At 42.2% G+C, this 26,099-nt stretch overlaps 1 protein-coding gene across 5 annotated transcripts in view; it reads left to right on the forward strand.

Annotated features, from left to right (window-relative positions):
* The window catches only part of LUZP1 (leucine zipper protein 1), an 80,952-nt gene that overhangs the window by 26,233 nt on the left and 28,620 nt on the right, over positions 1-26,099 (forward strand). For 2 of the 5 annotated variants that reach the window (XM_030875356.2, XM_060309783.1), the window contains exon 2: positions 25,223-25,287. The exons of the other annotated variants lie outside the window; for them this stretch is intronic. The gene's annotated coding sequence lies outside the window, so the exon portion shown is untranslated. The remainder of the gene's footprint in view (positions 1-25,222; positions 25,288-26,099) is intronic. 5 annotated transcript variants of the gene reach the window in all.

Genomic DNA, 26,099 nt, shown 5'->3' on the forward strand with positions numbered 1-26,099 from the left:
TTGTACTAGTGGAAATACAAAGAAACAATAAGTCCACACTATGTCTTTGAAGAATTTTGCATTGTAGTTGGAATCATATGGTGTAAATGCAAAAAATATGTCTATGAGTGCATTGTATAAGAGGACAATACGGGACTTCCCTGGTGGCGCAGTGGTTAAGAATCCACCTGCCAATGCATGGAACACGGGTTCAGTCCCTGGTCCGGGAAGATCCCACACTCTGGAGCAACTAAGCCTGTGCGCCACAACTACTGAGCCTGCACTCTAGAGCCCGTGAGCCACAACTACTGAGCCCACGTGCCACAACTACTGAAGCCCACGTGCCCTAGAGCCTGTGCTCCGCAACAAGAGAAGCCACCGCAATGAGAAGCATGCGCACGGCAACGAAGAGTAGCCCCCGCTCACCACAACTAGAGAAAAGCCCAGGTGCAGCAACGAAGACCCAATCCAGCCAAAAATAAATAAATAAAAATAAATAAAAAAAAAAGACGACAATACAGCTGTCATATAGTATATGCTAAACAGCAGAAGGTGCCCCAGAAGGGAGGAGTTAACGTGCAGTGGGTGTGGAAGACCTGCACTGTAGAGGAGATGGCACTGAACTGCTTCTTGAATAGATTTGATGAGATGGAGATCATTCCAGGCAGGGGAAATACCTGAGTAAAGGTAAAACGTGAAGGACTTTGTCCTCAGGAAATAATGAGTAGGTCTGTCCAGGGAAGGAAAAAGGTAATGGCTGGCATGCCTTGAGTAACAGACTAAGGAATTTAGACTGTAGTCTGTAGTTGTAGTGGGCGCGCCTCACAAATCTGATTTGTGCATTAGTCACTTGTATGCTAACTGTTTATTCAACTAATATTTATTGTCTACTGTGTTCACTTGTATTCTTTGAAATTCTAACAGCCTTGATCACTTGCAGATGTAAAATTGAGTTGTGATTCTGGTACATGGTTTGTACATAGATATAAAAACATGCAGAAAATGAATGAACCGGGAAAAAAAGATTCTTATAAGTGATCTTATTTCCTTAGGCAAGTTTGATGGGGTGGGATTTGTATCACTAGTAGGTGGTGAATAGTTGGAGGATTTTGTTGAGAGGCAGGTTGGGGGAAATGTTGAAACTGTAGGAAGGCTATGCTGATGTTAAAATGTGTTGCAAGATTCCAAGTCTCATTGTCATCTTGATATTCTGGATCCTGATAGAGCAATGGTCATTTATGTCTGAGGGCTGCAAATAAGAGGATGGTGAGCCAAATGATGAGATTTTCCTATCTTGTTCATTATTTAAAATGCAACCACAGGGGACTTCCCTGGTGGTCCAGTGGTTAAGACTCTGCGCTCCCAGTGCAGGTGGCCCGGGTTGGATCCCTGGTCAGTGAAGTAGATCCTGCATGCCACAACTAAGAGCCCACATGCCACAACTAAAGATCCCACATGCCACAACGAAGATCTCACATGCCACAACGAAGATCCTGCGTGCCACAACTAAGACCCAGGGCAACCAAATAAATAAATATTAAAAAAAAAAGAAATGGATTGTTGGAAATAAAGATTGTTTTAAAAAAGATACAACCACATACACATACACACAATCCCAATAGCTCCTTAACTAATTCATTCCCTCTCTTTCTCCCTCCCTCCCTCTCCCTCTTTTTCTCCCTCTCCCCCTATCACCTACCCAGGCCCCACTGGCTTTAAAAAGATTTTTACCATTCCTGACCAGTCTCAGCAATGTCACAGATAAATGTACTTTATGGCATTAATTAGGACCACTGCTGTAGTCTTTTATTTAAGCTTATTGAAAGTCTTTACTCGCTTATTTTCTCTTTAGCTTATGGAGGACTAAGCCAACATATAGGCTTACGCTGATAGTGTTTATCAGCTGTCCCTAATAATTACAGCTTTTATAACTGGAAGAAATCATCTGGACTCTTTTTTTCACCCCATTTTATAGATCTGACAACTGCTGTTTCTTAGCCTGAAGGAGGGAATTATTATTTGGATATAAAGGAACCTGTCTCTCCCCATATCCCAATGCATTGTGGTGAGGTCACTGTTGGTCCTCAAGCAAAGCAAGATATTGATGTTTATATCCTAGTTCTCTGTCATCAAGAGACTTAATATTGCAGTTGGAGAGATAAGACTTAGACATAAAAAGATTGATAATGGGTAAGCCACAACCTTTCTTTATTAAGGATAAATTAATTAGAGTTTAGGACATTTACCTCTTTCCAAGCTCGAGATATAGTGGGACTTTTAATAATGCTGGCCTTAGAGGTTAAGAGTCTTATATCAGGTGTTTATTCTCTCATCAAGGTTCAAATTATACTAATAATTATCTTTGTATAGCACTTTACAGTTTTTGAAGTGTTTCTATAGGCATTAACATGTTTGAATTTTAGGGCACCATTGTTAGGTGCAGGGACGAGAGCATTTGTCACTACTTTGTAGTTGAAACTTGAACTCAGATTTTCCTTCATATCCACCTCTTAGCGTACTAAACAACACTGCTTCTGTGATTTCACTTGCTTTATATTCAGGTCTCCATAGTAATGAATTATGTTTTGATAAGTTCCATTTTGGAATAAACCCAATATTTTTTAAACTGAAAAAGGTATATTTTCCATTACTTTTTATTATTCATAAGGAGTTGAATGAACTTGATTTTTTGTTTTTAAAAACTGAAGGACTGAAGAATTTGATCTTAGGTGGTTTCTTGAGTTTGAATTAAAATATCCCATTTAATTCTCATGGATTCAGCAAACATTTATCAAATGTCTTTTATGTGCCAGTCTTAGTGCAGGGGGAGGGAGATGTTTAGGGTGAGGCGGGGCAGAGGGGGAAGACTTAAGAATGAAAGTGTTACCATGAAAAAAGCAAGAATTTAAAGTCAGGTAGACCTGCATTCAAATCTCAGCCTGCTACTTATTTATTAGTTGCAATTGCTTAACTTCTCAGAGTTTCAATTTCCTAATCTATAAAATGAGGATAATAATACCTATTTTGTAGGACTGTTTTGAGGATTACGGTGATGTTTATAAAGCATGTAAAGTACGTGCTTTATAGGATATTATTTACCATAACGAATGAATAGACAAGTGTGTGTGGTGAGAGCTGAGTTTTTTTTTTTTTCTTTTTTGCGGTACTTGGGCCTCTCACTGTTGTGGCCTCTCCCGTTGCAGAGCACAGGCTCCAGACGTGCAGGCTCAGCGGCCATGGCTCACGGGCCCAGCCGGTCCTCGGCATGTGGGATCTTCCCAGACCGGGGCACGAACCTGCGTCCCTTGCATCGGCAGGTGGACTCTCAACCACTGCGCCACCAGGGAAGCCCCGAGAGCAGAGTTTTGACAGAAAGTGTTTGGCTGACCTAATGTAGAATAGAGTGAGGTGATTTTGGCTGCCAACATACTATGTTCTGCTTTTGTTGAAACTTGCAGCTTTCACATTGGTGTTTGCCAACGTTGTATTTGACTTCTCATATAATAGAAGCCAAGTCATTCCCAAGGAGTGTAAGTCATTTGGAAACATCTGTAGGCTAGACTTTTAAAATTCTGTTGTAGTTTAGTTGGAAAAACATCTCACATTACCATAGGGTAGTGAAAGTCATGTGGCGGGGAGCCTCCCTGGGCTGACGCCTAGATTTAATTTTCTGAATGATGTAACCATCAAAAGGAAGAATAATTACCAAGTAGGGTGTAAAGTTCTATGACAGTAAGTATAGCTGGTAAACTGAATAGGATGAAAGACCAAGAGCCTGCTTCGTTTTCTTTCCTTTTTTTTTTTTTTTAAATTTTATCTGTTTATATTTTTTGCTACGTTGGGTCTTCGTTGCTGCGCGCGGGCTTTCCCTACTTGCAGAGAGCGGGGGCTACTCTTCGTTGCGGTGCGCGGGCTTCTCATTGCAGTGACTTCTCTTGTTGTGGAGCACAGGCTTCAGTAGTTGTGGCTCGCGGGCTCTAGAGCGCAGTATCAGTAGTTGTGGCGCACGGGCTTAGTCACTCCGCGGCATGTGGGATCTTCCCGGACCAGGGTTCGAACCCATGTCTCTTGCATTGGCAGGCGGATCCTTAACCACTGTGCCACCAGGGAAGCCCCTGCGCCACCAGGGAAGCCCTTGCTTTGTTTTCTGAAATGGTGCTTTATTCATTTATAAACATTTATCGAGTACCTACTGTATGCTAGGCACTGTTATGGTGCTAGGAATACAATGGTAGCGGGGTTCAGGACCCCGTTTTCTTTAAAAAAAGTTTTTTTTGATGTGGACCATTTTTTTTAAAGTCGTTATTGAATTTGTTACAATATTGCTTCTGTGTTACGTTTCGGTTTTTTGGACGCCAGGCATGTGGGATCTTAGCTCCCCAACCAGGGATTGAACCCACACCCCCTGCATTGGAAGGTGAACTCTTTTTTTTTTTTTTTTTTTTTTAAGACGGTGAACTCTTAACTACTGGATCACCAGGGAAGTCTTCCCCACGCATCCCCCACCCCCTCCATTTTCTAATAGAACTTACATTCCAGTGAGGGAGAGGGTAAATAAATATTAAATATAAAATACAATGAATCTCAGGTAATGCTAAGTACCATGAAGAGAAATAAAGCAGGAGAAACAAGTAGCAAGTTAGAGAAGGGGTGCCTACTTTTAGATAGGCTCTCTCTTTAGGTAGGATGACACAGAAGACTTATCTGAGAGGTTTCAGAATGAAGCCAGCGAGTGACCCTCTAAGATAAGGAGCAAGGCTCTTTGGTATAAGGAGTGGAGACAGCTCTGACTTGAGAAGTTGCTTTAGAAGGTGAAAGGGAGGATTACCTTGTTAAGTGATTGAAATCAGCCCATATTAATTCTCAAGTGTCTGCTGAAGGGAAAGGGGTAGGTCTAGTTCTGTTGAAAATCAGTCTGCATGCCATCTTTGGAATACATACTGTAGATTACACCGCTCCAGAAAATGTACATTTAGGTGTCTAGGAGACCTAACAATTTTTTTCCCCTTATAGTATTTTTAAAAGTATAGTGTTTGAGCCATCTGTATCAGAATACAAATGCAAACTGATGTGCACAACAGGTCCAATTAACCAGAATATTTGTGGATGGTAACTGGGAATTTGTGATTTTAACAAGTAATTCCATATCCATACTGAGGTTTGAAAATTACTGTTTGTTATCTTGCTGATAGAAATCATCTTCATTTCAGACTTAGTGGGTGGGCATGCTAATTTCCTGCTTTTTTAAGATTCATTACTTTTCATCATCTATGCTGGAGCTTGCGTTTCCTTTTGCCTTGATTTAGTTCTTGGCTTTAATCTCTGATATACTACAGCTTCCTCATTAAGATGTGTTGATGTGACAGCAGAAAATGAAACTCTTATCCTCTTTGCTTACATTATTTTGCATTTTCACCATCAGCCACATCCCTGGGAAGGAGCAACCACTGAACAAGAACACTGCGCTGGCTATATAGACTGATATGATTTAGGACAAAGCTTGCTTACGCTCAGTAGTGTTTTCATTTTCTGTTAATTGAAAATTCTAGTTTTTTGTGATTAAAGTTTTTTATTTCTTTATAGCTCTTTAAATCTCTAACATGCAAGATGCTAAATGAAAGAAAAAACAAACAGAATGAGGATATTGAGAAAGTATTTAATATGTTTAATAGTAGACAGTAAATATTCAGTTTGATTTCAAGGGAGGGGATGGAAACAATCAACAATGGCAAATTTAATCATCGGTAGATGGTCAAACCAGTTCCTAAAGAGGCATCACAGCCAACATTCTAGTGGGCACAGTGTAGAAGAAAGTGTGCACTGTTTCCCTCATGTTTAATTTTAGTGATACCACTGATGTTCATTGTCAGGTTGTGGGAAGACTGGTAGCTGGGAAGACTGGTAGCTTGGAAGCCCATCTGCCAGGACCCATCTCCAGGCCGGTGGTCAGGCTTAAGAATTTTGTACCTTGCCTTTTGGGTACTGTTATGGCTAGTGTCTTCCTTTAGTAGGGGCCTCTTGGAAAGAGGTTGAGCCTTTTAGAACTTGAAAGGGTCTTTGAATGAATGAAAGTCTATACTTTTCATTTTACTGTTAAAGAAAAAGATGCAGAGAACTGAAATTTTCTCTAAGGCTTAGATACAGAATATGATCTGATAATGTGGCTTCTTTCAGTGGTGTCATACAATTGAGTCGTCTTTTAAAAATGTGCCCTCTTCCCCCAAAGGATGCCACTTTCTATTTAAGGGTTCTTGTAGTCGTTCCATCCTAGTATTTGGTTGATTTTGATTTTGCCTGTCCAGTGATTGGGAGGCCCCATTAGGATGTGAGTGGCAATTTGTATCTTGCTTTTAGTAAAAATTATGTAATGTTTAAGAGACAAGCTCTTTATTTTATTTAATTTGTTTATTTTTGGCTGCTTTGGGTCTTCGTCGCTGCGTGCAAGCTTTCTCTAGTTGCGGCGAGCAGGGGCTACTCTTCGTTGCAGTGTGCAAGCTTTTCATTGCAGTGGCTTCCCTTGTTGTGGAGCATGGGCTCTAGGCACGTGGGCTTCGGTAGTTGTGCCTCGTGGGCTCAGTAGTTGTGGCTCACGGGCTCTAGAGCGCAGGCTCGGTAGTTGTGGTGCACGGGCTCAGTTGCTCTGCGGCATGTGGGATCTTCCTGGACCAGGGCTTGAACCTGTGTCCCTGACATTAGCAGGCTGATTCCCAACCACTGTGCCACCAGGGAAGTCCCTAAGAGACAAACTCTCAAAGTTAAGGCATTTGGAGGAGCAGTAACTGATCCCCTGAATTCTCCTCCTCCAGTAACAGAGGAGGGGAATTCACAAAGAATTGGTCTCTTTGCTTGGTACCTTTTTTCCTTTCTTTTTCCTCCCTTTTCCGTAGCTACTTGACTCCCGTAAACTCAGGCTTCTGCAGAGGTATGGTGTGGCATAAGAGACCTGAGTTGGGAGTCTGGATACCTAGGTCTTAGGTTCGGTTTTGCTCCAAGCTTCAATTTCCTCTCTTTTGGTCATATTTTCCCCATCATTAAAATGAAAATCGGGGAATTCCCTGGTGGTCCAGTGGTTAGGACTCCGCACTTCTACTGCAGGGGGCATGGGTTCAATTTCTGGTTGGGGAACTAAGATCCCATAAGCCGCGAGGTGCGGCCAAAAAAATAAAAAATAAAATGAAAATTAGGACTGGATAATTGACCCCCAAGGATTTTTCCAGCTTTGATATTCTTTGATTTCATGAATCCTGGAAGGACCACAACTTGCAGTTTGCTTTGATACACAGCATAGATTCTGCACTGGAACTTTACCACAGTGCACCTTGGGTGGTCGCAGGCTAAAGTTTTCTTTTTTCAGGAGGAATGTTTCTGAGAGTGTGGATTTTATAGATAAGCCAGTTTTTGTTTTGTTTTGTTTTGTTTTAAAGAGATAAAAGGATAAAAATAGGAGTGAGAGAAGACTTGAAAGTTGGATCTGTGGGAAGTACATTATGTATATCCCAAGTAACTGTTTTACAATAGCAAATGCTTTGTTACATCTATATAGGGTGGCAGAGTATTGTGGCATTCTCCTGAGGCTATTGCAGGGAACAAGGGGCCAAAAGGAAGTTCAAAGTCCATGTTAGTTTCCACCTTTGGAAAAGGAGTGTTAGTTTACCCTAGGGCCTGAGAGGAGGAGAACTGCTGATGATTTGAGCATCTGTCTCAGCACTTTATGACTAGAAAATCTGCAGTTTATGCCTGACTTGTTTGGCTTAAATTATGGAAGCTTGTTTCCCCTGAACATGTCACTTCAACCCTAGGACAGATTAGTGATTCCTGTGGGATACTCAGAGCTCTTTGGGTATTTATCTGTCCCCAGAGCAGGCTTGATTGTTATGTTGTAAGGTGGTAAAATACAGTCTGCTCTGTATTGGAAACCATTCACCCTTATGCTTTATTCTTCTAAGTGGGTGGGGTTCCTTCTATTCCTGCCTGAATGAAAAGCATTTAGCCAACTTCCTGATCATGCCCTGTCTTGTCCTTCATTTTTTCTTTGCTTTTCATTATTCTTTGCTGCAGCTCAGCCCATCATCCATTTGCGGCTCTACACAAGGCAGGAGCCACAAGCTTTGTACATGCTTATTATTAGAAAAGAAACTTAAAAAGCTTGAGTTAAGAAAGGGTTTTTGTCTCTTGCAGTAGTCACAGGATTAGGATGAAGGGGGAAGCTGAGGGACATGGGGAGACTTGGATCCAATAAAACACTGTAGATTAAATGAAGGATTTGAGGAAATGGAACTTCGGGTAGCTGACAGGGGCAAAAATACTTGAGGAATGCTCCGGATTTGATAAATAGGTTATTTTTAGTTTGCAGAAAAAGAGTAGTTTCATCAGTGTAGTGGAATCTTGCAGTTGTGTTTGTAACCTAAACTAATCGGCTTAGGCTATGCCGGAAAAGTGTCAGGTGGCATGTTAATTTCCTCCTCACTTTTAGTATTGCCTGATTTAACTCCTGCAGTCCTGTGCCTGGACCTCAGGGCAGTGGTAGTGGGGAGTAATTACCCGAATGCTTGCACTTGGGCTATAGATCTCTGCTGTGGGTGTAATGCAGTGCTTAGATCCAGTGTTCCCTTGTGGGACCCCAAGCATGACTTTGGGTGGTACTGCCTTAAAGTCTGACTTGCTGTTTTTCCAATTAATTTGGCATTCTCTATCCATTTCTCTTGGTTCCTGGTTATTTCATTCTGCTTTAAGTGATTTTTAATGGATTTTGAGCTCTCAGTTATCATTCACACAGTTCATCTTCATTGAGTTCCCACTCAAATATTTGCCTGCCATTATTGTAGATGCTGTGTTCTTTGGTGTTTGTTTCTTAGAGACTCTAGATTTTTTTTTTTTTTTTTTTGCGGTACGCGGGCCTCTCACTGTAGTGGCCTCTCCCATTGCGGAGCACAGGCTCCGGACGCGCAGACTCAGCGGCCATGGCTCACGGGCCCAGCTGCTCCGCGGCATGTGGGATCTTCCCGGACCGGGGCACGAACCCGTGTCCCCTGCATCGGCAGGCGGACTCTCAACAACTGTGCCACCAGGGAAGCCCTGACTCTAGATTTTATATATGTTATTCTTTTGAAGAATGTAAGCTTGTTAATTACTTAAAGTATTTAATAACTTAAGTACTTAAATTAAAAAAGTATTTAAATGTTTAATTTTGGGAAAGACAGTTTATATAAATTACAGGGTCAGAAAAACATGGTCCAGTTTTAGCTTGGGTACAGTATGCTCGTTTATATAGGAGATGGACCGTCTTAACTGGAAGATGTGACCTTTGCCCTTGAAGAATTTGCAATGGTGAGGAGAAAACAATAGACAGTACAAATTATTGAAGAAAATATAAAAGCAAGTACAAACTAAATCAGTTGTGCATAACTGCCTGAGTATTGTAGGGCCGTTTGGTTAGTAGGGTTTATACCTCCCTGCTGGAACAAGTTTTTCTCTTATTTCTTTAGCTTTATACACAAGGATGTCAGCTAGAAGCTTTTGAGTGTGGCTGTTTGTAGACTTGGGATTTTTCTACTTGGGCTGGACTTATATTTTGCTTAACATAAAAATCATATAACTGATTCTCATAGAGACAAGGAAAATTTAAGAGGTAGTCAGCTCAATAAAGCAAAAGTAGCTAGTGGACTGATCCGTCTAACTTGGGGAGGCCAGGGGAGCAGAGGTAGTGATGTTCCTGTTTCTCCTCCCTCTGGGCTCCGAAGAAAGAGGGTACATATTGAAAGCCCTCCTTTAGTTAATTTCAGTTTACCTTAGGTCAGCAAATTATTTAAAATATGTGCCTCAGTTTGCTCATTATATAAAATGGATTTGATAATACCTCCTTATAGACTTGTTATGAGGTTTAATTGAGATTATGGGACTGCAAGTACTTTGAACTATGAAATAATGTATAAGCATTAGATATTATTAGGAGGTATGTTATTTGGGGAGGAGGAGGCATAGACTTTTGAGGCCTTCTGGTAGGCTAGGGAGCCTTTCTGATGATTCTGGGTATTTTAGAATCTGGACTCCCTTTAGTTGGTATCAATAAGGAAAGTAATATTATTCAGTGTTATTTGAAAAGGGTGTATATGTGGGAAATGAATCATTCTTTCTTATAAGTCTATATAAGTGTATCTGTACTTATAAGAACATAAGTATAGGCACTCATAGTTTTCAGCTATTTAGCTATTGAACATTTACTGAGTTATTATTATGTGCCAAGTTCTATGCATGTGCTTGGATTCAGAGATGATATACATAATCCTGGCCTTTTAAGAGCTCTAGGTTTGGTGGGAAGAGATAAACCAGTAGATAATTATAGTATAGAATGGTAAGTGCTATGCTAGAGATAAACCTAGGGTCCTTCAAAAGGGCTTGTTTTTACTTGATTCCTCTCACTTACCTCTCCAGACTGTTTAAAAACTGTAATAGATCTTAGTGGGGTCTGGAGAAAAGAAGCAGTTTGCCTAAGGCCAAGCCCATAGCTAGCCAGTAATAAGCTAAAACTAGAATCTGAGTTGTCATACTCACTGTCTCTTTCAGCTATGTTCTTAGCTCCATCAGCACTGACCTCAGTTTTCCTCCCTTGTCCTGAATTCTTACTCTTCTAAGAGGTGCCTCTCGCCTTACTCCCCGCACCACCATCTTTCCAAGCTTCTGTTTTTATTACCTTGTTTCACAGTTACTATTGCAGTGGAAGTAGGAAGACCTGCGAGTCTTTTTTTTTTTTTTTTAATATTTATTTATTTATTTGGCTGTACTGGGTCTTAGTTGTCCCACGCGGGATCTTCGTTGCCCCGTGCGGGATCTTCGTTGCCATGTGCAGGGTCTTTAGTTGTGGCATGCGGGATCATTAGTTGCGACATGAGGTATCTTTTGGTTGTGGCAGGCAGGGTCTTTAGTTGCGGCATGTGGGGTCTTTAGTTGCGGCATGCGAACCCTTAGTTGCGGCATGTGGGATCTAGTTTCCTGACCAGGGATGGAACGTGGGCCCCCTGCATTGGGAATGTGGGCCCCCTGCATTGGGAGTGTGGAGTCTTAGCCACTAGACCACCAGGGAAGTCCAAGACCTGGGAGTCTTGGTAGGTAGAAGTTTGTTGAGGTAGAAGAACAGTTCTTAGCGTTGGCTGCACGTTAGGATTGCTTACAGAGCTTTTGTAAAACACTGGTACGTAAGATTCTGATTTTTACTCTAATGTTTGTTTGTTATTGAATATATCTAAAGTACACAAAATTTTCAGTAAAATACTCAGTGAATTTTTATATGTGTAAATAGTCATGTGAAGACTACTCACAGGGATTTACCTGGTGGTGCAGTGGTTAAGAATACACCTGCCAATGCAGGGGACACGGGTTCAATCCTTGGTCTGGGAAGATCCCACATGTGGTGGAGCAACTAAGCCTGTGTGCTGCAACTACTGAGCCTGCATTTTAGAGCCTGCGAGCCACAACTGCTGAGCCTGCATGCCACAACTGCTGAAGCCCGCATGCCCTAGAGCCCACGTGCCTCATCTACTGAGCCCACGTCCCTCAACTACTGAAGCCCGCGTGCTCTAGGGCCTGTGTGCCGCAACTACTGAGCTCACGTGCCGCAAATACCGAAGCCCTTGCGCCTAGAGCCCGTGTTCTGCAACAAGAGAAGCCGCTGCAATGAGAAGCCTGTGCACCACAACAAAGAGTAGCCCCGCTCACCACAACTAGAGGAAGCCTGTGCGCAGCAATGAAGACCCAACGCAGCCAAAAAAAAATAACAACAAAAAACAAAAGACTACTCACATCAAGATATGCTCTGGATCAAAATATAGAACATTTCCAAAACTCCAGAAGGCTCCCTCGTGCTTCTTCCTCATCAGTTACTGGCTGCCCAAGTAGTCACTTATTCTGACTTCTATTCCCATTGATTAGCTTTGTCTATTCTTGAGTTTCATATAAGTAGAATCAGATAGCATGCACTCTTTTTGGGTCTGGATTTTTTTGCTCAGTATCATATCTGGTATTCATCCATGTTGCATTCATTCATCTAGTATGTAATAGCTCATTGTTTGGATGTACCACAATTATTTATTTATTCTGTTACGGGACTTTTGGGACAGTTTTGGCTATATGACAAAGCTGCCATGAACATTCTTAGTGTTGTACATGTCTTTTTGGTAGACAGGCACTCATTTCTGTTGGATATATACCTAGGAATAGGATTGCTGGATCATATGCTCAGCTTTGGTAGAAGCTGATAAAGAGTTTTATAGTTGTACCTAGGTGTCAGCATTAAAAAAAGTATTTTTTTATTATGAAGATTTCAAACATTCGCAAAGCTGGAGAGGCTAATACAGTGAACCTGTATGTATCTATCTAGATTCAATAATTTTCAAGATTTTGCTACATTTGCTTCATTTGTTGAAGAACTTTAAAGCAAATCCCAGATATCATGTAATTTTACCCCACATACTTTAATACGCATCTTTAAATATGGACATTTTCTCACATAACCGTGCCATTATGAAATTTAATGATGTTAACAAATCCTTAATATCTAAGTCCTAGGTCATAATCAAATTCCCTTGATTGTCTCAAAAATGTCTTTGCAGTTAGTTTGTTAGAATAAGGATCCACCCAGAGTCCACACATTAAGTTATGTTTCTTAAGTTTCTTTACATCTAGAGTGGTCCCTCTTCCCCTGCTCCCCCATCCCTTGCCTTTTTCGAATCATTGACCTCTTATAGAAATTGAGTCAGTTATCAGACAGTAGTGATAGTTTTGCAAGGTCCCCAGGTTTTTCTAATATTTAGCCAGAGTTGAAAACCCCTCAGATACAGTATTATCTCAGGACTATTCATAAAGAGAGGGTGAAGGGTAGGGGGTAGAATATAAATATTGTGTGGGTGATTGAAGTTATCATGACAGATTAGAGCATGGACATCTTATACAATAGAAGTGGGATGTGGCAGTAGCAATGGTGATGTACCTCAAGGAAGAGTGTGGGAACTAGTTACTGAGTTTGCATTTGTCTATCCTCATTTCACTTTATTGTGTGAATCTTCTTGTTTAGTAGGAACTTCAAAGATTGATTCTCTAACCGAAGAATCAGAGACTCTGACAAGAAAAAGCAGATATGATTTCTTCCCTGTTGAAGTTCTTTTCTTGTGGAACTGTAGACCATGAGATTTTCTTTTTTAATTAGCTGAACAAAACTGGAAATTAGAAAATAGGTCATTCATACCAATTGAGATACTTGAGGCATAATGAAAGAAAACTGTAAGTGATTAAAAAATTAAGTTTGTACACAGCATAGGGAGGAAATGTTAAAATACCTATACTGGCCAAAGGCTGGTGTGTCCTAAGGGTGGCCACAATAAAGTACAACAGGTGATGGTTTCCTACATGAGGAAGCCCTAGGGCGGTTCCTCCTACTTTGTGCCAAGTACCTTCTAGCAATTAGCCATCGTATCACTCGATTCTCTTCACCTACTAGGGCCAAATTGTCCAAGTAATCTTATTTTAACTAACTTATCAGATGTGGGTGCTCAACAGAGTTTTTGTGGGAAAGTGATAATGTAGGTCACTGGCATGGATTGAAATGGTATATTCAGTTCAGGAAACCTAGGGAAGGTCAGAGCATAGGATTTGAGGTGTTGTGGGATCGTAGATCGTCGGAACTTAGAAGGGCCCTTGGGTTCTTGGATTTTGCCCATCCCTCCCTGCAAGAAGTCTTTTTGTTATAGAGAATTTCAAATTTAAACGAAAGGAAACTTCATAACGAACTCCCACGTACCCATACACAATTGCAGCAGTTATAAACTATGGCTGATGTTGTTTCATCTATACCCTCATTCACTTAACCCCATCTGTATTATTATTATTATTATTAATTAATTAATTAATTAATTTATTTTTGGCTGTGTTGGGTCTTCGTTTCTGTGCGAGGGCTTTCTCCAGTTGCGGCGAGCGGCGGGCACTCTTCATCGCGATGCATGGGCCTCTCACTATCGCGGCCTCTCTTGTTGCCGAGCACAGGCTCCAGACGCGCAGGCTCAGCAGTTGTGGCTCACGGGCCCAGTTGCTCCACGGCATGTGAGCTCTTCCCAGACCAGGGCTCGAACCCGTGTCCTCTGCATTGGCAGGCAGATTCTCAACCACTGCGCCACCAGGGAAGCCCTCCTGTATTATTTTGAAGCAAATTCCAGACGTATCATCTGTAAGCATTTTGGTATGTATCTTTAAGAGTTAACAGCTTTTAAATTTAAAAAAACCCACAACATCACATCAAAAATTTCACAGGAGGGACTTGCTCACCTCCAGTGTGCCTGGGGAAGGACCAGCTTCAGAGTTCTCTCAGTGGTCATTGGTAAGATTCAGTTCCTCCAGGACATGGGAGTGAGGCCCTCAGTTCCTTGCCGGTTGGTGGGTGGAGGCCACCTTCAGTTCCTTGCCACACGGACCTCTCCAGCATAGCAGCTAGCTTCATCAAAGCAAGCAAGAGGTGGCGAGAGCAAGAGAGAGGCAACAAGAAAAAATTCAGTCTTTTCTACCTAATCTCAGAAGTGACATCTCATAACTCTTGCCATATATTCTCTTCATTAGAAGTAAGTCATTAGGTCCAGCCCACACTCAAGGGAGGAGCCCCCATAGAACTTGGATACTAGGAGGTGGACATCCCTGGGAGCCGTTTTAGAAGATCCCCCCGCCACACTCCCTGAGATGAGCTTAGAGTCCAGGTATGGCTAGCTGTCAACATATTTGCCTTTTTACCACATTATTGATGTCACTGGGGAGAAAAGGGCCTTTAACTCCTGCATTCCATTTGCCTCTATCCGTGTAATAACTGTTATACAGTTTCCTGTGACAGTCTGATAAATGTCATGTTTATATATGTCAGTAACCAGAGGCAGTTGTTAAAAATCGTAGGTAGGATATGTTGATTGGCTCTGAGCTTTTTTTACCTTGATCAAGAAATGAACCAGTCACCAGTCCTTAAAAAAATATAGACTATGTGTTTCACATTTTGCCAGGCCTATGGAGCTACAAAAGGAATATAAAAGGATAAGAAGATAGTCTATAATTATTGTGTGGTATGGACAATAAGTGCAAAAAATGAGAAATCAGCAATAAATCAATTCAGCCAATACTTTTTGAGTACTTTCTATGTACAGAGCTCCATGTTAAGTGCTGTGGGGAATATAAAACTCATTTAAGACAACCTTCTGCTCTCTCCTTAGGAGATAATATAAGATAAAGCTATAATGCAAAGTAGAGTGGAAATTGCTCAAGTAGGGAGACAAAGTGCTTTGAGAGTATAGGATAGAGAGGCTTAGAATGTCCAAGCCAAAAGGGCCCTTAGAGATCATCAGGTGTCATGGTCTTTACCATTTTGGGGACATGGAGCCACTTAGCCAGAGAAGTTCAAGAAACCTTGCTAAGATAAGGGAATCAAGTGGAATTAGAATATAAATTTTTCAGCTGCCAGGGACAGAGGGACTTGGGTTGGAAATAGGTAGCCTTGGGTCATAGTATAGAGTACTCCAGAGCTGGGGACTTTTTCAGTCAAACTTACACCGAAACTGGCCAAACGTAGACTGTGTAACTGCTTTGTATACCTATAATATAACAATAACCATGTTTTATAGTGTGCAGAGTACTTTCACATACATTATTTCATTTGATCCTTTCAGTCTTGTAGTGAAGACAGATTGTTATTTTTGTCTTACAAATGAAGAAACTTTGAGTAAGAGTTTCTCTGAGTAAGAGAATTAGAATAATCCTACAAGGGTCCAGAACTAATAAATTGGAGAGTCAAGACTAGAACTCAGGACTCCATTGCCCTTTGTACAGCCCAGTATGTGTGTGAGTATAAGTGCTGTTTTGCTTTTTTTAATACTGAAGACATTGACTTGAGACTTGTTGGCAAGCATGACTTACTAAAAGAGCATGATACAGAGACACAGCCTTAGCTGCAAAGAAGGAACTTGGAGGGGGACCCAGGAGAACCTGGCAGGGAGCCTGACTGTTTGTGGACTCCTCCCTGCCCTTTCAGATGCTGCTTGGTTACACCTCTGGCCCCACCCATCCACCTCTCTTAGTACTTCTTTAAAACTCTTTCGGTTGGAACTGGGCAAGTTAATTTCTCAAGGTTCCTCTCCTTTTCCTGGTACAACATAGACAGAGGGAAAAAAGACACTAAATAAACTTGTGCAGAGGATGTAAGGCTTAATCAGAATGGTAATGAGAAGAGAATTGAATTAACATTTATAGGATGTGTTTTATGCTAGGCCTTATGTGCTTAGGCACGTAATGTATATTTTCATATAGCCCTTACAACACCCCCATGAAGTTTAGATATTATAATCTCTGTATCCACTTGAAAACACTGAGATTGTGAAGTTTAGTCACCTAACCTGATATGTGACTGAATTATAGTGGGAACCCAGCTTCTCTCACTCCCAAGACCGTTGCCATTATAGTGTGTTGCCTGGGAAGCAGGCAGGGTGGACAGGGAGTGTGGAATGGAGACAAAGGGAAGTGCCCTAGGGGCTATAAAATGGAAAAAAAGCTTCTTGTTGGGGTAGAAATAACAGTGATCCCCATATATGCCTTGAAGTTAAAATAGCAGCAGAAAACCTTTTAAACTCAGGCCCTTTAGTAAGAAAGCCCAGTGTTCTGTCTTGACAGCACCAAGTGAAAGAATATAGAAGGGTGTTTTTATCTTCCATTGTATGTAGTAAGGGAGGTGAGATGTACATGTAAACAGAAACTTCTAGATACTCTGGGCATTTAGGAATCAGTCCAAGGGAAATGGCATCCTAAGTTGGGTGTGAGGGTGTGAGACCTTTGGGTGACTTGCAGCTTGTGAGTGCAGCAGTACTCTGATAAGTGCACCCATTAAACAGAAACAGACAGAACAACTCTGCTTCCTCAGCCCTGCATTCTCTTTAATCCATCACCTTCACTTTCAAATAGCCAAACTTTTCTAAAAAGCTGTTTATACTCACTGCCTCACTCTGCTCACTCAGCCTGCTCTAGTCTGGCTTCTGCCCTTATCATTTCACTGCAACACCTCTTGCTAAGGTGACTAATGTCCTCCATGAAGCTGAATTCAACAGATATTTTTCGTCTTTAATTTTCTCAGTGAAGTCAACACTGTTGGCCGCCCTTTTTTTCTGGAAACACTCTCTTCTCTTGGCTCCAGTGACATAACACTCTCTTGTTCTTCCTCATAGTTCTCTGTTGTTTGTGCAGGCTCATCCTCTATTCTTCAGCTATTAAATGTTCTTCTCTCCCTGGCTGTCCCCTCTCCTCATAGTGGACACTCTGCCTGGGTGATCTCATCCACCCCATTGGCTTTAGTAACCACACCTCTGTGCACATGACTCATAAATGCATGTCTCCAGCCTAAATCACTACCCTGTGCTGTAGACTCATCTATTTATTGTCAGTCAGGCACTGTTCTAGTTCCTGGGGATATAGTGATGAGCTAGACAGGGAGTGGGGAGGAAGAGACGAGCAATAAACAAATAGACAAACTGTCAGATAAGGTTGAGTGCTAAGGTGAGCATAAGCCAGGGTGATATGTTAGCGGGTGAGAGCTACTTTATATCGGCTGATCAAGTCTTTATAGAGGTGGTAAAATTTAAGCTGACTCTTCAATGAACGAAAGGAGCCAGCTGTACAAAGGGAAAAGGGAGCAGTGCAAAGGCCGTAAGGCAAGAATGAACAGTGTGTGCGCAAGGAACAGGAAGTGAGGAGGGGACCTGGTAGGAAATGAGGCCAGAGAAGTAGATAGGGGTCAGATCATGTAGGGCCTTGTAGGCTATGGTGAGGACTTTGGATTATTCTAAGTGAATGGGAAAGCCATTAGAGATTTTGTTGTTTTTAAGCAGGATAGAGTCTTGTTCTGATTAAATTTTTAGAAATTAATTCACCATTATTTGGAGAATGGGGACAGTTGGTAGTAGGGAGGCTTAAGGAGAGGCTATTGTAATTGGTAGGGTGAGAGTCCAGGAGCTTGGACTAGGGTGCTTAATAGCAGTGTAGAGGGCAGAGGGACAGATTCAAGAAAATTTGGAAGTAGAGTTGATAGGACTTGCTGATGGATTTGCATGTGGGATGTGAGGGAAAGAAGAATCCAGGATGATTCCAGGTGTTTGGCCTGGACAGTTGGGTCAATGGTGTGGCTGTGGACTGAGATGGGGGAAGATCTGAAGAGGAATGGGTTTGGGGAGAGAAGAGTAAAAGGTGAAGGCCATCAAGCATATGAGAATGTATGGATTTGTGATGTCGATTAGACGTCTAAGTAGAGATGTTAGGTAGCTTGTTGGATATCCTTTTGGAGTTCAGGGGGGTCAGTCCTGGAGGTAAAAGCTTTGGAAGTCATTGATATTAAGTCATGGTACTGGATGAGATTATCCAAAGAAAGGAAGGGTACAGATAAAGAAAAGAGGTCCAGGACCGTCCCTTGTCAAGCAGAGGAGAAGGAGCCAGCAAAAATGAATCAGGGAGAGCCAGGGGAGGAGTAGGAAGAAGATCAGGAAAGTGTGTTATCCTGCATCCAAGGAAGAAAGTGTTTTGACGGAGAAAGAGTGTTTATTTGTGTTAATGCTATTTAGAGGTCAAAGAGGTGACCTTAGAATTTGGTGATATTGAGGCCTTTGACCCTGAGGAACAGTTCTAGTGGAATGTTGAGGATAGAAGCCTGGTTGGAGTGAACTGAGAGAATGAGAGGGGAGGAAATGAAGAGTGTAGACAACTCTTCCAGAGGTATTGCTTTGAAGAGAAGCAGAGACGTTGGGGCTGGAGCAGCTGGAGGAAGTGAGCTCAAAAGAGAGTTTATTTCAGTTTTTTTTTTGTCTTGTTTTTTAAGATGGGTAATTCTAGAATCTTGCTTCTCAAATGTGGCCTCTGGATCTAATCTGTCGGGGATCAACATGTGGTAGTACTGTGTACGATTTGTACATAGCTTACTTCACACGTGACTCACTATTTGGGTTCACCAACTAACTGGTCTACCATTTGAGAAGTCCACTGATCATATGCTTGGATGTTGCAGCAATGTCACCTTGCTACACAAATGTCTGTATGCTTACTCTCAATTTCTGTACCTATAACGGTAACAGTTTGTGAGCCAGTGCTGGTTTGTGGACCACACTTAAGAGTAGTGCCATTCTCAAGCATATTTGTATGCTGATGGGTATGAGTCTGTAAAGAGAAAAATGATGATGTAAGAGAGAGTGGGGATAACTGCATATGAAGATAAGAGGGGAGGGCTTCCCTGGTGGCGTAGTGGTTGAGAGTCCGCCTGCCAATGCAGGGGACACGGGTATGTGCCCCGGTCCGGGAAGATCCCACATGCCGTGGAGCGGCTGGGCCCTTGAGCCATGGCCACTGAGCCTGCGCGTCCGGAGCCTGTGCTCCGCAACGGGAGAGGCCACAACAGTGAGAGGCCCGCGTACCGCCAAAAAAAAAAAAAAAAGATAAGAGGGAATTGGATCCATAGTAGATATGAAAGTTTGTACTTTATATACTAACAAAGAGTCTTCATTGTAGCAGTAGGGAAAGCAGAGTGCTCGTGTGTTGTTAGATTTGGAGTGGAAGATGACGGTTTCATGTTGCTTCTTGGTGGCAAAGTCATTAGCTGATGGGAGCTGGAGGCTTACTGAAAGGGAAAAAGATGTGAAAGAGTCATTTTGGGGGAATAGAAAAGTGAACCTACTAAGAGAAATGCAGCAGGATTGCTGGCAGCATTGAGGGGGCCCGTTTGAAATTTGTGGTGGTAAATTTAAAATGATACCAGTCAATGTAGTTATATTTTCTCTAGAGATACAACTTTATTTCAACTTTATAACTTTGCTGCTTTGGTGTAGGCCTGGAGAGGTTGTTAGTTTGGTTTAACAAGGATTGAAGTTTTACTAGTTGAATATGAAGAAATGAATTAAAGTTGTTTGCAAGGGACTGATTATGAGGGAAGTGAGGACACCAAGCGGGGGCATGGAATTCGTTAAATTACTTAACTTTATAGTAGTATCTGTTCAGTACTGATAATAGTATCTGTTTCACAGAGTTGTTACAAGGATTAAATTCATTCATATAAATTACCTAGAACAGTGTCTGGCACATAGGAAGTGCCCTGTATGCACCCAGTATTGTTAGCTATTATCTCTCCTGGACCACAGAACTAGCCTCCTTACTGATCTCTTGGCATCATCCTTACCTCCTTCCATCTGTTGTCCATACTAAAGCCAAGGTGATCTTTTTGAAATGTACACACGTTACATCTTTTTAACACTTAAATGACTTAAATTATTTGGGTAGTTTAATAATAATTTGGGCTCCAAAGGCCTGCATGGTATGGCCCTCTCCAGTCTCATCTCTTGTGTCTATTGGTTCTCCCTTCTTTGGTTATACAGATTTACTTTAGTTCTTCAAGCTCACTGTACTCCCTCTTCTACTTGGAACATTTTACTGCGAATTGGAGCCTTCCTAGACCTCCCCCAGTGGGTCACTTTCTATTAATTGTACTTCATAGATTTTATATTTAATATGATTCTTCAGTCAGTGCTTTTCTGTTGTACTGTACAAAATGCCTCGAAGACAGTCTGTTTCTATTCACTGTTTTATCCCCAGTGCTTGTCCCAGAGCTTGATGCACGGTCAGTCAATATTAGAATGAATGAATGAATGAATGAATGAATGAATGAAAAAACGAACAAACTACCCATCGACCTCATGTAGGTTTGTGATGTTTGGACTGTGGATCAGGACTGACTTTTTTGAGGGTGAGATCTGAGAGATGATTCCTTAGAGAGGAGGTATAATGGAGAGGAGAAAGCAGAATTTGGGGCAGAAATATGTAGGTGAGGATCCACTTATCAGTTACCACTTATCAGCTATGTGACTTCGAACCTTTAATGTTTCCTCATTTATAAACTAAACATGATGGTATTTTCCTGATAGGTTACCATGAAGATTAAATTAGGTAATAAAAGCCCTTTGGTTCCTTTCTCCTTAGGGTGATTTCTGTGACTTGCTGTTTAACTACATTTGCCATTACTTGCTGTAATCCTTGTGGCCCCTTGATACCCTAATTATAGACTTCTAGAGGTTAAAGGCAGCCAGCATGTTCTTCTGATTCAGCCAACTTTGTTAAAGCAGGTGAATAACCAACAATCTCAGGCATGTGGTTCTGTTGCTAAACCCCACAAACATGGGCTAATTGCAAGGATGCCTGGTCTCAATTACAACCTACTGGTTAGGGAAGGAGACAGCAGAGCCAGGTGGCCTCCTTGAGGGCCTGCATTTACACAGATATGCTGATCACAAATGAGTCTTATCAATTGTTTATTAATACTAAGTTCTTAAGTCCTTTCTTTCCAATTGCAATCTTGTTTATATTTTTGGGTCTGTGTTGGGTAAGGCTTCTTTAGTGAGGTGAAGAAACGCTGAAGCTCAGAGATGGGATTATTGGGTGCCAGTCCTGCCTCTGTTTCTAGCTTTCCTAAAAGGGTCACAAGTCTCTCAGTCTGTTTGCTCATCTGTCATATGGGGGATAAGAGTATCTTCTTCTCATCTTAAGAGGTACATGGGTAAAAAGTTATCCTGGGAGAATTAGAAAAAGAAAGACATTATTTTAGTAGCCCTCCATCATAGATAAGTGTTGAAACCTCTGTTATTAACACAATTTAAGAATTAATGACAGGACTTGAGAAAAGAGCACTTGCACTGGATTCTCTTCCCTGTGGGCAGGTGTGTGGGTGGGGAGGAAGGGCATGAGAAAAAGGCAGGGTTTACAGAAATGCACGTGTCTTTTGCAGCTGAACTCCAACATGGTAACCTGAGTGTGGGACGCTGGTCAGTGGTGGTGCCATGTTAGCTTCTTTCGCCAATCCAGGTGGCACTAGGTTGACTCTCACCAAGCTGCTGGTACTCTTCAGTTCCAGACCACCGACTGGTCCCACCCCATCCTGCTAGCAGCCTGTTTACCAGGTTGGATTTTTGTTGAAGAGACCACATAGGGCAGAAAAAAATGTTAAAAATCCCTCCTGGCTTTTTTCGCCAACAATCCTGAGAATGCTACCTCAGCAATTATAGGGGAAAACATGACGATCTCCTTGCTTCTCAGTACGCACAGTGGGGCACTAGATTTGACTCTTAGGACTTTGGATATTATGGTTATCTCAGGTGTACATTTTTATCCTGCCCTCTCATTTTCTACCTTTATACTTTCTTCTTTGCTTATATTTGAAAGAGTTAATTAGTAGATGAGGGGTGGCCTGGTCCAAAAGAATTGCAGGTAATGGTTTCTCTGTGATTCCTAGTCATTCTGGTTCTCTCTGATACCTATTTTTCTGATAACAGAAAGTAATCATTGCATACACTTAGGTGAAAGGCCTGAGGGTGGTTTTTCTAGAGACTGCGGATGACCCAGTTATTTCAGTTTGATCTACAAGTTTCATTGACTCTTTTCTCTGTCATCTCCATTCCATTCTTAAGCTTGCCCATTCAGAGAATTTTCAGATCCTGCACTTCTGTTCTAAAATTTCCACTTAAATTTTTTTCAATTTCTCTGCTTTTAATAGATGTTATAATAGCTGCTTTAATATCCTTGTCTGATAATTCCAACATCTGGGTCATCTTAGAGTTGCCGTCTCCTGATTGTCTTTTCTCTTGCAAATGGGTTTAGTTCTTTTAGTTCTTTATGTAATTTGGGATTGTGCCCTGGACATGGGTGCATGTGAATGTTATGTTGTGGAGACTCTGGCTTCTGTTGATGTTTTTGTTTTAGCAGATAGTTAAGTTGGTTAGACTCAAAATTGCACGTTCTGTCTCACCTGTGGTGGGTGGCAGTTCAAATCTCAGTCCAGTTCTTTTGTCCTTAGCTGAGGTCCTTGGACTCTGCCCCATGTGGACATGGTTCAGGGGTCAGCTGGAGATTGGGCAGAGTGTCTCACAGAACCTAGGCTCTCCATCTCAGGCTCTCTTCTTTCTTCTTCTTGTCTGTGGCTTCTCTGGTCTCTCTGCCTTCTGGACAGAAAGTCTAGGGTTTAATTTTTAATTGGATCTTCAGCTGGACAACCCTCAGGTCAAAGCTCCAAAAATGGGGAATTCTTCCCCTGCCAGTCCCTTCTTCCAGTTTTTAACTTTTCTAAAATCTGCCAGCCATTGTTCACTTCAGATAGTTGTTTTTTATATTTTATTCAGAGTGTTTAGTTGTTTATCTGTGGGAGGAGTGTACTGGAAGCAGAACTACCCACTAGCATTTTTATCTATTATCAAAGTGTTTTGGTAACAAAAGTGATATACATTTAAGAGAGTTTTTTTTTTTTTTTTTGTTACATAAATTAACCCATTTAGGCTGCAGTGTTTCAAATGGTGGTGCTTCTGCTGGTCCTTCAATTCCTTCACTCTTCTGATGGCAGACTTTACTGTGGCGGCAGAAATGGTGTTGTAGGTCCAGGCACTACCAGCTACTGTTTTCATGCAGGAGCCACAGTGCCAAATGCCCACAGCTCGTCTCTTCATCTTGGCTTTGCCACAGAAGGAGCAAGTGTGCTTGGCGTGCTGGCTGATTTCAATTTTCTTCACCCTTTTCCTGAGGGAGGCACCATAATGGGTCCCATATTTACCCACCATTCTGAACTTCTTGGTGCGTTTAGCCATGTCGCCGCAACCTAGGTCCGAGCCCAGAGAGTAAGAGAGCTTTAATCTTCAATCAAATGAGGATGGACTGATGCATTTCCTTAATGTGGCTTGTGAACTATCTCAGGTGGACTCAACTGGGTTCACTTCAACCAGCTTTGCGGCCTTGGGCCAGTCTCTTCTCCTTGCTGGGACTCATTTTCTCCTCTGGAAGATGAGGCAGTTGGGCTCTTCCGTGATCTGTAAGGGTCCTGTTATCTCTTCTTCTAGACAGAGAGCACATGCACACAGAACCCTCACTATCACCGCCAGATCCGCTGGGGTGAGAGGCTCTGAAGGGGCAGCACTACAGAGTTTGAGGAGTTTACAGTCATCCTTTGTCTCTGGGGACAGAGGACCAGGACACTGAGGATGCAAGAAGTAAATGACATTCAGAAGCAAAGGAAAGAAATCATTTGCCCTTAGAAATAAGGAAAGGCTGTGTGATAGTTGAAAACAAATCAGGATCATCTGGAGTTCCTGTTTGTTTGATTTTTGGCAATGTATTCCATCCTGTTTTGAAGAGAATAGGCTCCTGGGCTTTATTACTATGCCAGCAAATTTGGCAGTAGGTGGAGGGGGCAGCAGCTTTCAGTAGAGGTGCTGCTGTCACTGTTAGGAGTTTAGAATTTTTATGTAGGAAAGGTTCTAGGCTATGCAAAGGAAGGTGTGTGTGTGTGTGTGTGTGTGTGTGTGTGTGTGTGTGTGTGTGTGTGTGTGTGTGTGTGTGTGTGTGTGTGTGTGTGTGTGTGTGTGTGTGTGTGTGTGTGTAAGGTGGGTGGAGGGGCAGGGCAGAAGGTCTGTGGGCCAGTCCTGATGCTGTTTGAATAGCAACCACACTTAGTCTGCGTAGACTGATTGTCTTTCTGAAGTGTGTGGTGCGGGGAGAGAGAGCTAAAGCTTCTGCCATGCCCACCCAAGCCATCCCTTGGGTGCTGCCCCTGGTACAGATCCTTTTTTCTAGCTGTTTTCATTGCTTATCAATAATTCTTCTCTCTTAGGTCTTAACTGGCTTGAGGCTTCAAGCCTTCGTCTTTTTTAAAGCCAGTTTTAAAAAGCTATCATTTTATTACTTCTTCATCTTAATTCTAGCCTTTTCTAGCTCCCTAGGAGGATGGAGGTAGGGGTAGATTCTGTATCTGTATGTATGTTACGTGGTTGGTGGTGGAGGTGTGGAAATTGGATTAAAGGGACCAACAGGGCTTCCCTGGTGGCGCAGTGGTTGAGAGTCCGCCTGCTGATGCAGGGGACACGGGTTCGTGCCCTGGTCCGGGAGGATCCCACATGTTGCGGAGCGGCTGGGCCCGTGAGCCATGGCCGCTGAGCCTGCGCGTCCGGAGCCTGTGCTCCGCAACGGGAGAGGCCACAACAGTGAGAGGCCTGCGTACCGCAAAAAAAAGGGACCAACAGCCTGGGAAGGAGGTCACAGGGTGGTCTGTGGGATATATAAGAGAGGGATGGGCAGTTGTCATGAAAGGAGGGGGATAGTGTGAGTGTAAGACGATGTACAAAAGCTTTAGTTTTGCCACTAGCTTAGAAGCCATTTTTCTGTTCTTCCTCAGGACTGGGATGGACAGAAGTTTGACCCAGATCTTCCACCTTCATTTACTCTTCTCCAATGTTAGGGGTAAGATTCAATGGGTTAGGAGGCTTTTCAGCCCCCCTGGAGAAAGTTTATTACAAAACCAGGGGTAAAGTTTGCAGACAGGCTCTGTTTTTGTTCTAATTGATATTGAGTAGTTCAGGGCTGTTTTGAGGACCAAGTCTAGAAGGCACCCCAGTGAGAGTCAGCATGATGACTTGGCTTTTTGTAGTTGGACAGACTTGGGTTTAAACCCTGCCTGTCACTTACTCACAAGCTGTGAGACCTTGGACAAGTCACTTGACTTGTTGAAATTTAGATTCTTCATCTATAAGGGGGTAACATTATTGTGTTATTGTCTGGTGTAAAACATAAAACATATTGCCCAGGGTGTGGTGGATACTTCACAGATGTTTGGTTTTATTATTTTTTTCCTCACGCATATTCCAGAACATCTTATTTTTAGTAGAATCCCAGCTTTAGCCCTAAGCAATTGTGTGACTCAGCCTTTCCAGGCTTTAGTTTCCTTCCTTAAAATGTGGGCATTTAACTAGTTGATTTCTGAGATCCTTCCTGAATGTAAGCTGTCATACGAATTTTTAGACTGTTGGGGAATGTATAGGTCTGTTAATTTCAGGAACAACAATGTAGTCTATCCTGGGACCATATCATCCAGTAGGAAAGGGGAAGTCTCCTAGAGCCAAACTCCCTCTCTCCCCTGAGGAGAGAGATAGCCAGCTTCCTTCAGAGTCAGGATCTGCACGCAGATTCTCCCTTATCTCTTTCTGACACTGCAGTGTATGTGAAGGTCTTTGGGAGAGGCCTTTGGGTCAGCCCAGTCTTGGTGCAATTCATGT

The sequence above is a fragment of the Globicephala melas genome, chromosome 1, assembly GCF_963455315.2.
Source record: "Globicephala melas chromosome 1, mGloMel1.2, whole genome shotgun sequence".
Classification (NCBI taxonomy): Eukaryota; Metazoa; Chordata; class Mammalia; order Artiodactyla; family Delphinidae; genus Globicephala; species Globicephala melas.